Source organism: Mercenaria mercenaria, chromosome 1 (genome assembly GCF_021730395.1).
Source record: "Mercenaria mercenaria strain notata chromosome 1, MADL_Memer_1, whole genome shotgun sequence".
NCBI lineage: Eukaryota > Metazoa > Mollusca > Bivalvia > Venerida > Veneridae > Mercenaria > Mercenaria mercenaria.
Genome location: NC_069361.1, coordinates 12,064,049 through 12,075,378, shown reverse-complemented (window position 1 = coordinate 12,075,378; position 11,330 = coordinate 12,064,049). Strand labels below are relative to the sequence as shown.

Genomic DNA, 11,330 nt, shown 5'->3' with positions numbered 1-11,330 from the left:
GCTTGTCAGTCGGTCGGTCCGTTGGTTTTCATGGTTTCTGGACAGTAACTCATGAAAGGCATGACAGATTTAAATACTTTTTGGTACACAGGTGTAACATAAAATACAGGTCAAGTTTGACTTTGAGGACAGTAGGTCAAGGCTACAATGACCCGGAACAGTTAAAACGGTTTCTTGATGATAACTTGAGAATGCTTGGGCCTAGGATCATAAATTTTGGTACACAGGTGTAACATAAAATACAGGTCAAGTTCGACTTTGAGGTCAGTAGGTCAAGGTCACAATGACCCAGAACAGTTAAACGGTTTCTGGACGATAACTAGAGAACGCTTGGGCCTAGGATCATGAAACTTAATAGGGAGGTTGATCATGACCAGCAGATGATCCCTATTGATTTTGAGGTTCCACTTTGACATTTACTTATTTCTGTGACAAGGCTGTATTGTGGGGGTATAATTTGTCACTCCTGTGACAGCTCTAGTTGGGATTTCATTTAGCTAGACCAGAGTTTTGGTCATTGACTTAGTTAAAAATAGAATGCCAAAACTATATCCCCCCACCTTTGGCAGGGGATAATAACTCTGGTACTTGACACTTAAAACTTCTTACATTTTGTCAAAGCTTGTTGCTTAACGGAGAAAGCAAGAAGCAAAATTCAACAAACGTAATTTTGCATATCTTTATTCTAATAAAGTATACAGTAAGATAGTTCTGAAATGTATTATGCAAATAATGATACAAAGATATACAAAGCAATTTACCTGACCAATATCAAGATGGTTTATATGAAACTTACATTTAACAATATTGCACATAATTCTGACTATATAGTAGCAGGATATATCAACCAATGTAATCATTATACATCTCTGACATACTCTGGCCTCATACTCACAAAACGTTTTCAGGCACAGCTGAGTTTGATAATGAAGCTATTTGTCATTTACGTCTAAACTGCATGTTTAAAAATGTTAAGTTAATGACTTTTTTAAAGTGATTATACAGAAGTGATGGTCATTATCAACTGGAATTTGATCTTGAAGTTCTAGCCAATTTGCTACCAAAATTTTAACCTCAAACTCTGCCGAGACCGAAAAATGTTTGGTTAAGATGGGGCCAGTTCTTCAGATTTCAGGAAATTGTCTTAACTTATCGTACTACCATGAAAGCATTTCAATGTTTAGTCCATTGTCCATTCACAAAATTGAAGACTTCACACTCCAGTCTTCAGATGTCAGAAATAATATCTTGAAAACTATTTAATTTTGCAAAATCATCATCATAAATATACACAACAACATGAACGGCAGTGCTCGTAGTTCTCTAAATACTGACTTCTAGCACCATCATTCTAAGCTTCAATTATTGAAAGCTGTTACACGAAGCATGCCTCCATAGGTTTCTCAAAATACCTTGTTTTAAAATAGCAGTCTGTAAAATATCAAACTCAATGTAAAGTACTGATATTTCAAAAGTACAGCTAATTTCATACTACAACCCGTGTTTTTTGCTAAATCTATTGGCGTACCTTCATGTACATGTGCATGTATACATTTTAAATGTACTTTGTCATTAGAACCTCTTTTTCATATTTCATGCTAAATCTTTAGTATGTGTTCACACCCTGTCGCTGCCCCTTTAATTAGGCAACATTTTTTTTTTACTGTGATATACTGAGATGTAAATGCATTCAAAGTTGCTATGACACAATCTGAATCATGATTTGTCGAATTTGACGTAGAGTCCAAATACATTTAAAACGGATTTTAACATGACATACAAGTACAAAATTTTAAGTGTAATTCACATCAAACAAACACAGTATATGTTTTACAGCAGACAATGTGAGTAGATTTGTGCTGCTTTAATATCTACCTGAAGATGGCAATTGCACCATTCTATACTCTTGGCGGATTCTTAGTCAATGCTATTAACCTTTACCATGCTAAATTTCTATAATGGACTGGTCCATCTTCCCATTTTGGCAGTACCATTTATCATTTGAAGGGGTGTTTACTGAAAATTTACTGACTGAATAGCGAACAGTGTAGACCATGATCAGACTGGACGGATGTGCAGGCTGATCTTGGTCTACACTGGTCGCAAAGGCAGAATCAATCGTGTCCTGCATGATACGGGTTAAAGGGAGTGTGACTATTCAAGAACAATATGAAATATTAAAGTTTTTGTATCAGTGTGTCACAACATCAAAGAATTTTTGTGTTCATACTGAAAACAATATTTTATATAGATGTAAGCAACCAGCAGGCTATTTTAAACTTAAGTTATCATATTTAATCAAAACACTAACATATAAAGCTAAGACAAAAACTACAGTACTCGATGATAACAAAATAAAAAATCTGTATTGAGCAACAGTACCAAAAAATACAATGTTTAGCAGCTAACTGAGCAATCAATAAGCATAAACATGATAGCGAACTTAAATACATGTAATTTGAATCCCTGACTATTGGGGTGGTATGATTTTTAGACAGGCACTGACTTTAATCTTAGATCTGGTGGTTTGTTCCAAGACCTATTGATATATTTGTCTTTGGTGAATGAAATTTCATGAAAAATAATTAGAATTCAGTCACATTTCAGTTGAATGTTAGGCCTAAAAAAAAATTCTTTGTTTCCGGTAACATGCTCAGAAAAATTGGGGCTTTAGAGCATCAGTAAGTTGATTTCTAACATTACTGACCGTGTTTAAAGCATAGAAAGTGCAGTTTTGCAACTTTTTGTAAAGAAGTTGAAAAAAATATTCTCGAAGGCCATAAAAACATTTAGGGTCGGGCCAAAAATTTAGGGTAGGTCGGGATACCGGAAACAATTTTTTTTTTTAAGCCTATATACTACTCCTCAATTATAGTATACAATTTAATACACTATTTGAAGAAAGGTCTAGTACAAAATGAAATGTAAAAAGCTTTTCATCAGATTATCAATTTTCTGTGCCAATATTCAATTTGTTGGGTAAAGTGTGGCAAATTGATTACTTTGTTACCTGGGAAAGTATGAATTGTAAAACAATTAAAGGGCAATAACTCTGAAGTCACTGCAGTGGTCCTGACAAAAGTTGCACATGTACACCACCACCCTATGTACCTACATTTGCGTAGAGTCATGAAGATTTACCAATAGGTAATAAGATACAGTAAAAAATGCCTACTTTTTACCAAATCAATGGGAAAACCTCTGCTTTTACTGGTTCAAGGGGAGAGGGGGAGGTAATACTGTATGTGAGCAAAGGTCAAAGTTAATTAATAATTATTTGAGGTTTGCTGGTTCCAGATAAAATACTTCTTGAATTACCAGTATAGTATAAGCAATTTAAATTTTGGGCACACAGACAGACGAACGAACAAAAGAACAGACAATGCCTAATCTATACCAGAATCCCTCCGCCTTTTGCTGGGGATAAATACATTCTGACTATAGTTCATTAAGATAAGTTAGAAAATATGGCCTACATAGTGTTAACCAGGTTTTTCTATCGCTTGGCCTTATGACCTAGTTTCATAACTCAGTTTCGAATCTGTCAAAGATTTTGATTTTTCACTGTCACAAATATCTTCTATATTTATTTTGAGTTGAAGAAAACTATTTATAATATACTCATTTTTATTCTCCGTTAAGTTACAATGAAACCGAAAATGTCAATATTTTTTCCATCTTGTCAGATGAATTTTGTAATGTGTGTCATGTGTGTGTGACATCATTTTTTGTGCATCATTGCGTTAACTTTTTTATTTACGTCAGTATCGTGAATTTTATTCAGGCTGTTGAACAAATTCATAATATTTGTATAATATTTATATCTGTAGATACATACCGGCATGTAATAAAAAGATTATTAGCATTGCATGTGGAAATATGCACTCGTTCTTTAGCAAAATAAAACTGCACTTTTAAAGTTTCTGCCACAGCACTTGTGCATATAATCTTGATACAAAGCTAGTAATCTACTAATATTGTGGGTTTAGGTTTCATTGAAAGATATATAAAAAATCAAAGTGACAAAATACATTGATACAAATATTCAGCATAAGAAATCATATGAGCCGCGCTAACAGTTTCTCTAATTCCAATAGGCTTTGATAGCGAACAGCATGGATCCTGACCAGACTGTGCGGATGCGCAGGCTGGTCTGGATCCATGCTGGTCGCAAACCCACTATGTTGGTTTTCTCATGGCATGGCTCATATGTTAGCGGTATAAATAAGGACAGCTTCAGCATCCTGTAAGCACTTAACATGCTAAAACACTTATGTACATCAACAATAAATATCCCTCACTTTAAAAGCAATGCCCATATAGCATAGAAAGCAATGAAAATATTTAAGATGGCTGGTAACTACATTAAACAAATATAATCTAAATGTAATTCTTTAGAGCCATATGGAATGCTGTTTGATTGATCGGCCCATCAGGTTTATGTAACATCTCGAACAGATTGCATCCTTCTTTACCATGTGACATGCACTCTTTATTCTGCAGTTCATTTCAACAACTTGAATATTATCCACTGCAGTGATTTACAGCTGTATAAAATGTTGTTTTTATTGAATTTGGTCCATCTTACATCAGTTTAATATGCAGTTTCATGAACAATCCCTTTGCATCCTTACATAGCTTACATTCTTTGCCAGAAATACACTTTCAATATAAAGCTTGCGGTATATAAAGGTCTAGCAAAGAGATTTCCCGCTGACCATATTCTGTGCACACGTCATTGGTAACTTAAATCCTCTCTCTAGCAAGTTTACAACTTCCATACAACCGCTACAGCAAGCCGAAAATGGGCTTATCAGTACATAGAGTATTGCACAGAAGAACCCGATGGGAAATCCAAATGCCAGTAAAATTATAAACCAAATAATACTCCATAGCCAGTTGCAGTTTGCCATAGTCTTTCACTTTGTCTTCTCTGTACCGATAAATTTAACTATCAATTTGCTGAAAATGAAGAAAAACACTTCTATAACATTTACATTTAATACATAACATATTTAGAAATGTTATATTAACCAGTAGTCATTATTCATTAGACTAACTAAATAATGCATTTCCTTTTGTTTAATATTCGTAATTTCAATTTTTATCTGTTAAATTTACTAATTCACTTAATCTTTATTGTCTTTAGCTTCAAAATAGCCTTTTCAGACAAGAACTAAATATAATTAACATCTCATCTATTAGAACTGTATCATTTTTATACCAGACGAAATCAATAATATTATGAATATATTGAGCTGGATTATGCTCCCTGTTGATGAATGAAAACCATTTATCAAATGATATCATCCTATTACAATACACAACGAAATGAGACTGAGTAATTTACATAAAAAATGCAATGTATTTAATGTTCCTGTCAGATGAAGCCCAGTCCGAGGCCAATAACTGAAGGAATTTGAGAGCCCTGTATTGCTCACCTGACCTAATTCTTACCCCAGATAACTAAGTATCTAATCTGACCTAGATTTTACAAAGACAAGCATTTTGACCACATTTTATTTAAATCAGGTAGATAATTATCAAAGTTAAAGACAAACATTCTGACAAACATTCCTGAAGATCAAGTAGAAAATGTGGCCTCTAGAGTGTTAACAAGGTTTTCCTATGATTTGACCTAGTTACCTAGTTTAAGATCTCGGGGTAACTCAGTTTTGAACTTGACCATTATTTCATAGAGACAAACATTCTGACAATTTTTTTATAAAGATCATATGGAAAATGTGGTCTCCAGAGTGTTAGAAAAAGGTTTTCTATGACTTGACCTAATGACCTAGTTTTTGACCTCAAGTAAACCAGTTTTGAATTACCTAGAAACTGTGACCGCTTGTGTGTAAACAAAGCTTTTCTATGATTTGAAGAAAAACATTCTGAATTTTTTTTTGCAGTAGAAATGTGGCCTCTAGAGTGTTGTATAGATTTTCCTATTAAATGACCTAGTGACATAGTTTTTGACCCCAGATTACCCAGTAACGACTCCTTTGAGGTTTTTTTGAGGTTAATATTCTGACCAAGTTTCATTAAGATTTGGACAAAATTGTGACCTCTAGAGTGTTAACAGTCAAATTGTTGATGACAGACACAAGGTGATCACAATAGCTCACATTGAGCACTTTGGTGTTCAGGTGAGCTAAAAAGATATGTGACAGGAAGTAAATGCAAGCTAGCTGTAGATTTTTATTTTCTATATTTTGAAAACACTAATTTTTGAAGAAAAAAAAAGGATAACATTTAAGCAAAATAAACAATAGAGTTAAATAAAATAATGCACTTATTAGCAGTTCATAAGTAAGAATTTAGTTAGTAAAATACTATTCTGTACAAAAAAATTATTCTTTTTACTTAACAGTGTTAAATTATGTTTTGTCAAAGCGGATATAAAATACTGTGAAATCATAAATATTCATGGAGGACCAATTTTTGTGGATTTCGTGGTTGAGTCAATCCATGAAATTTCATCCCAATGAAGAAGTAAAATTCCCATTAATATTATGTTCAAAAGTTAAAATCCACGAGATCATATGCCCACGAAATTGCCGTTTTGAATAAAACCATGAAATTTCATGCCTACGAAATTAAATGATTTTACAGTATATTGATAGCTAATCAGTGGAATTTTTGCAATAAAAAGTAACAAGACTGTATCACTTCATTTGAACTTTGATGATTTATGTAGCCATACAAAGGTTTTTCCTTAATCAAACTTATGTATGTTGGCCTAATCAAAGATGACTCATTAAGGTTTCACATACATGTAGTACTTCCCAGTCTTTGTTAAATAGATACAATAAAATTCTACCTGCAATTACCTCAAGCTATAACTGCATTATATTTGTAAGCTTCCAACTTGATGAATTGTTAATGTTTTACAAAAGAAAAACATGAAATAACACTTGTATGACAAAATGATCCAAAAATTTACAAAGAAACTTGTTGTTGGTACAAGCAAATGAATATTTTAAACAACCCAATCATACATAACTACAGTACATGTATTTCTGCATGAGCAGACTGTCCATATACATTCATGCTCATTGACTATAATATTGACTACGTGTAACTTAATTGTTCTCACTTGTCAAGTATTTAGTACTTTGCACGTAATACTCAATTGCCTATAACCATTATACAGCTTAAAACACATACCAGTAATACATCAACATCAAAATCGCATTAATACTTGTTTCATATATGCTAAACTAAATTATAAATGTTTTTAAATTGAAAAGGCATGCTACATACCTGACAAAAAGGCTACCCGTAGGATGTGGTTTTAACCACTGGTTTATTGACTTGAGTAGTTTAAAGTAGCTTCAATAAAACACATTGCTGCTACACTTCCGTATTTTATGTTACAATGAACTGCAGTGAGGTTTACACAACAACACAATGTGAAAATGTTTATCGGGTTATCAGCAATATTAAAGAGGCTGTCTCTTTGCTCAAAGTGTTTTCTAAACCGTCTTTAAAGTAGACTGGGGTATAGACTTATCAAAAATATAATTTGATTAATTACAACTATTTCAATTTATGAAAGTAAAAACAATTTATAGACTAAACAAGATGTGTGTCCATAGGACACTGGTGCACGTCCAGTCACTGTACATGGTTTCATGCCTCTAGAGAATTTTTTTTATGATATATACATTAATTTTGTACATCAAACTTTTAAGCACATCATGTGTATTTTTTTACTAAGTAAAAGACTTTAACTCTGGTCTGGCTGAGTGAAATCTCAAACAGAACACCAAGACTGTGGACAACTTCATATCCTTTATAACAATCCTTTTACGTTTTATGACTCCATGTCAAAACATTTTTAAATACATGTGATACAAACATGTATGCCCTTTATGTATATTTTTACTAAATCAAGGGCCATAATTTTGGTCTATTTTAAACAAATCCTCTCTGTAATAACAGAGATGTAGTGAAAATACATCAAAATTAACCTTAAAATCTAAGTAAAAGGGGCATAATTCATGAAAAATTGGTGTCAGAGTTATGGACCTTGTGTCATGTGATGTGGGTGATAAGATGGAACAACTATTTTAAGTTTGAATCAAATCCATTTAGTAATAACTGAGATAAAGTGAAACTGCACCAAAACTTTAACCTGAAATTCTAAGTAAAAAGGGGGATAAAATTCATGAAATATTGGAGCAATAGTTATGGCCCTTGTGTCATATGATGTGAGTGATGATGTGGAACAACTATTTTAAGTTTGAATCAAATCCTCTCTGTAATAACAGAGATATAGTGAAAATGCATCAAAATTCACCTTAAATTCACAGTAAAAGAGTGGGGTTGGGGGGTTGGGGGGGGGGGGGGGGGCACAATTCATGAACAATTGTTGCTATAGTTATGGCCCTTGTGTCATATGATGTGGATGATGCTGTTGAACAACTGTTTTAAGTATGAATCAAATCCATATTGTAATAACAGACCAAAACTTTAACCTGAAATTTTAAGTAAAAAGGGGGATAATTCATAAAATATTAGTGTGAGGTTATGGTCCTTGTGTCGTATGATGTGGGTGTTGATGAGGAATAACTAGAGCTGCTTTTGAGAAAAGCGAATGTCTCCCACAACTGCCTAATCATCTTATTAGCAAGTCAGTCTTTATATACTGTTTACTCGCTACAATTCAAGGGCCAGAACTCGTAAAATGCCTGGACCGATTTGGCTCATTATCAAACTTGTCCGAGGTCTTATGGTCAAACACATTTTGTTCAAATTTGGTGAAGATCGGATGAGAAATGTTCGACTTAAGAGTGCGGACAAGAGCAAAAAGGCCGATTTTTTATGGTCAAACACATTTTGTTCAAATTTGGTGAAGATCAGATGAGAAATGTTCGACTTAAAGAGTGCGTACAAGAGTAAAAAGGCTGATTTTTGATAATTCAAGGGCCGTAACTCCAATATGCCTGGACCGATTTGGCTAGTTATTGAACTTGGCCAAGGTCTTATTGTCAAACACATTTTGTTCAAGTTTGGTGAAGATCGGATGAGAATTATTTGACTTAAGAGTGCGGACAAGCTTTGTGACAGACACACACACAGACAGACAGACAGACTGGAGTAAATCAATATGTCTCCCACACCACTGTGTAGTGGGAGACATAATTATTTTAAGTTTGAAACAAATCCATCAAGTCATTACAAAAATAAAGAGAAAGTGCATAAAAACTTTAACCAAGGTGGAGATGCGAAAAAGACGCCAACGCCGGGTCGAGTAGGACAGCTTTCCATACTTCATATAGTCTAGCTAAAAATCTTAGTTCTTGCGGCAACACTATTTGACCACAACCTGACATATCAATTTTATAGATTCTTTGATGTTTATACATTCTTTCTGGCCCTTTGGGTTCAAGTAGTCCATTCAATGCTTTTTGCTTAACACCTTTCTAAATTCACACTTTAAATATTATGATTATGTTGCTCCACACAGAACTTAGAATGCTAGCTGAAGAAACTTGTAAAAAGGGTAACTGTGTAACTGTGTTTTCATCATAATTTGACAAGCAGTCTTTGTCTGAGGCATGCTACCAGGGCCAGTTGTTCGAAATGTTAATTGGCTGTTAAACTAACCGCTGGTTAAATTTTGATTCTAAACACTAGTGTAGATGGGAAACACGTATGATGTTTTGATTTTATTTAAAGAATTTTTAAATTTCATAACTCTTAAGTCAAACATTTGTTTTTCTAAGTCTTCTAAAAAGCTGAAAAGTAACCCTAAAGGTTAATCAACCGTTAGCTTAATCCCCTGTTAAAGTTTCAAACAACTGATTTAAAAGTTTGTTTTTTTAATTTAGAAAATATCTTAAAAATTGTAAATAAGAAGTTAATATTCAAAAAGCTCTTGGCAATATATATTTATCACAACAATTGTGCAGTCTTTTGGTAAACTTGTGAACACTATTCATTCTAAGTACTGACAAACACAAGTGAAAATAAATTCAATGTGACAACTTCTGACTTGACACTTTATCTATCTGAACCTCATGAATCTAGTGATATATGCTCTTTGATTATACACTATACATTGCTATTTGATATACACTATACATTGCTATTTGTTTGAAAATATTAATCTGGTGGCATATGCTCCTTTAAATTATATTTTATTTGACCTACATCTGATAAAATACCAGAAAATATTGGTAAAACAGAGATGATCCCCGAAGTATGATTATTGCATATTAAAAGCACAAAAGCGGAATTCATTGACTGGGCACAAAGTGGAAATTTGTAATATTTTGTACCATGTTTTGTACCATGTGCACCTCCTCTTGGGAGTGAAGCTTCTTATGAAATGTCACTGAATATCAGCCAGAGGTTGCTGAGGAATACTCCAGACAAGGATAGTGCTATACTTTGCTAATGCTGAACAATCAAAGGACAATAACTCAGTGAAAAATCAACTGAACAGAACAACATGAAGACAACATGTGCATCTTCTCTTTGGTATGAAGCTTCATATGATTTTTCACTGAATTCCAGCCAGCTGAAGAATATTCCGGATAGCAAATTGTGCAACAGTACAATACATGGGGTAATATCTCAGTGAAAAAACATTGGACTGGAACATGACATGAGTGCAATTTCTCTTGAGAGTAAACTTCCAATGGATTTTTGCTGAATTCCAGCAAATGGTTGCTGAGAAATACTCTGGACAAGAATGGGGCTATAGTTTACTAATGTTTAATAATCAAAGGGCAATGATTCAGTAAAAATGATCCAAACAAACATGAAGATGCATCTCCCCTCGGTAGTGAGTCGTCTTATTAAGTTTCGCTGAATTCCAGACAGTAATTCATGAGGAATACTCCGAACAAGAAATGATGCTATATATAACAGACCAACCAACGGACAGCACTAAATCAATATGTCTCCGCCACTACATGACTAAGCAATCAGACAAAAAATAAGAGGGCCATAAAGGCCCTGTATTGCTCACCTGACCTGTTGACCTAAAGATCATCAAGATTAACATTCTGACCAAGTTTCATTAAGATATGGTCATAAATGTGGCCTCTAGAATGTTAACTAGTGTTTCCTTTCATTTGACCTAGTGGCCTAGTTTCTGACCCCACATGACCCAGATTATCAAGATTAACATTCTGCCCAAGTTTAATGAAGATACAGTCATAAATGTGGCTTCTAGATTGTTAACAAGCTTTACTTTCAATTTGACCTGGTGACCTTATTTTTGACCCCACCTGACCCAGATTGGAACTTAACTTTAAGATACCAAGTTTCATACAGGTATGGTCATAAATGTGGTCTCTAGAGTGTTCACTAGCTTT

The 11,330-nt window shown here is 33.8% G+C and overlaps 1 long non-coding RNA gene across 1 annotated transcript; it reads right to left on the bottom strand.

Annotated features, from left to right (window-relative positions):
* Positions 1 to 665: 665 nt before the first annotated feature.
* Positions 666 to 7,720, bottom strand: LOC128556004 (uncharacterized). The gene is made up of 2 exons (XR_008370387.1): positions 7,264 to 7,720; positions 666 to 4,962 (listed from the first exon to the last, which is right to left on the bottom strand). It is a non-coding gene; the product is annotated as an uncharacterized LOC128556004 (long non-coding RNA).
* Between the last annotated feature and the right edge of the window lie 3,610 nt (positions 7,721 to 11,330).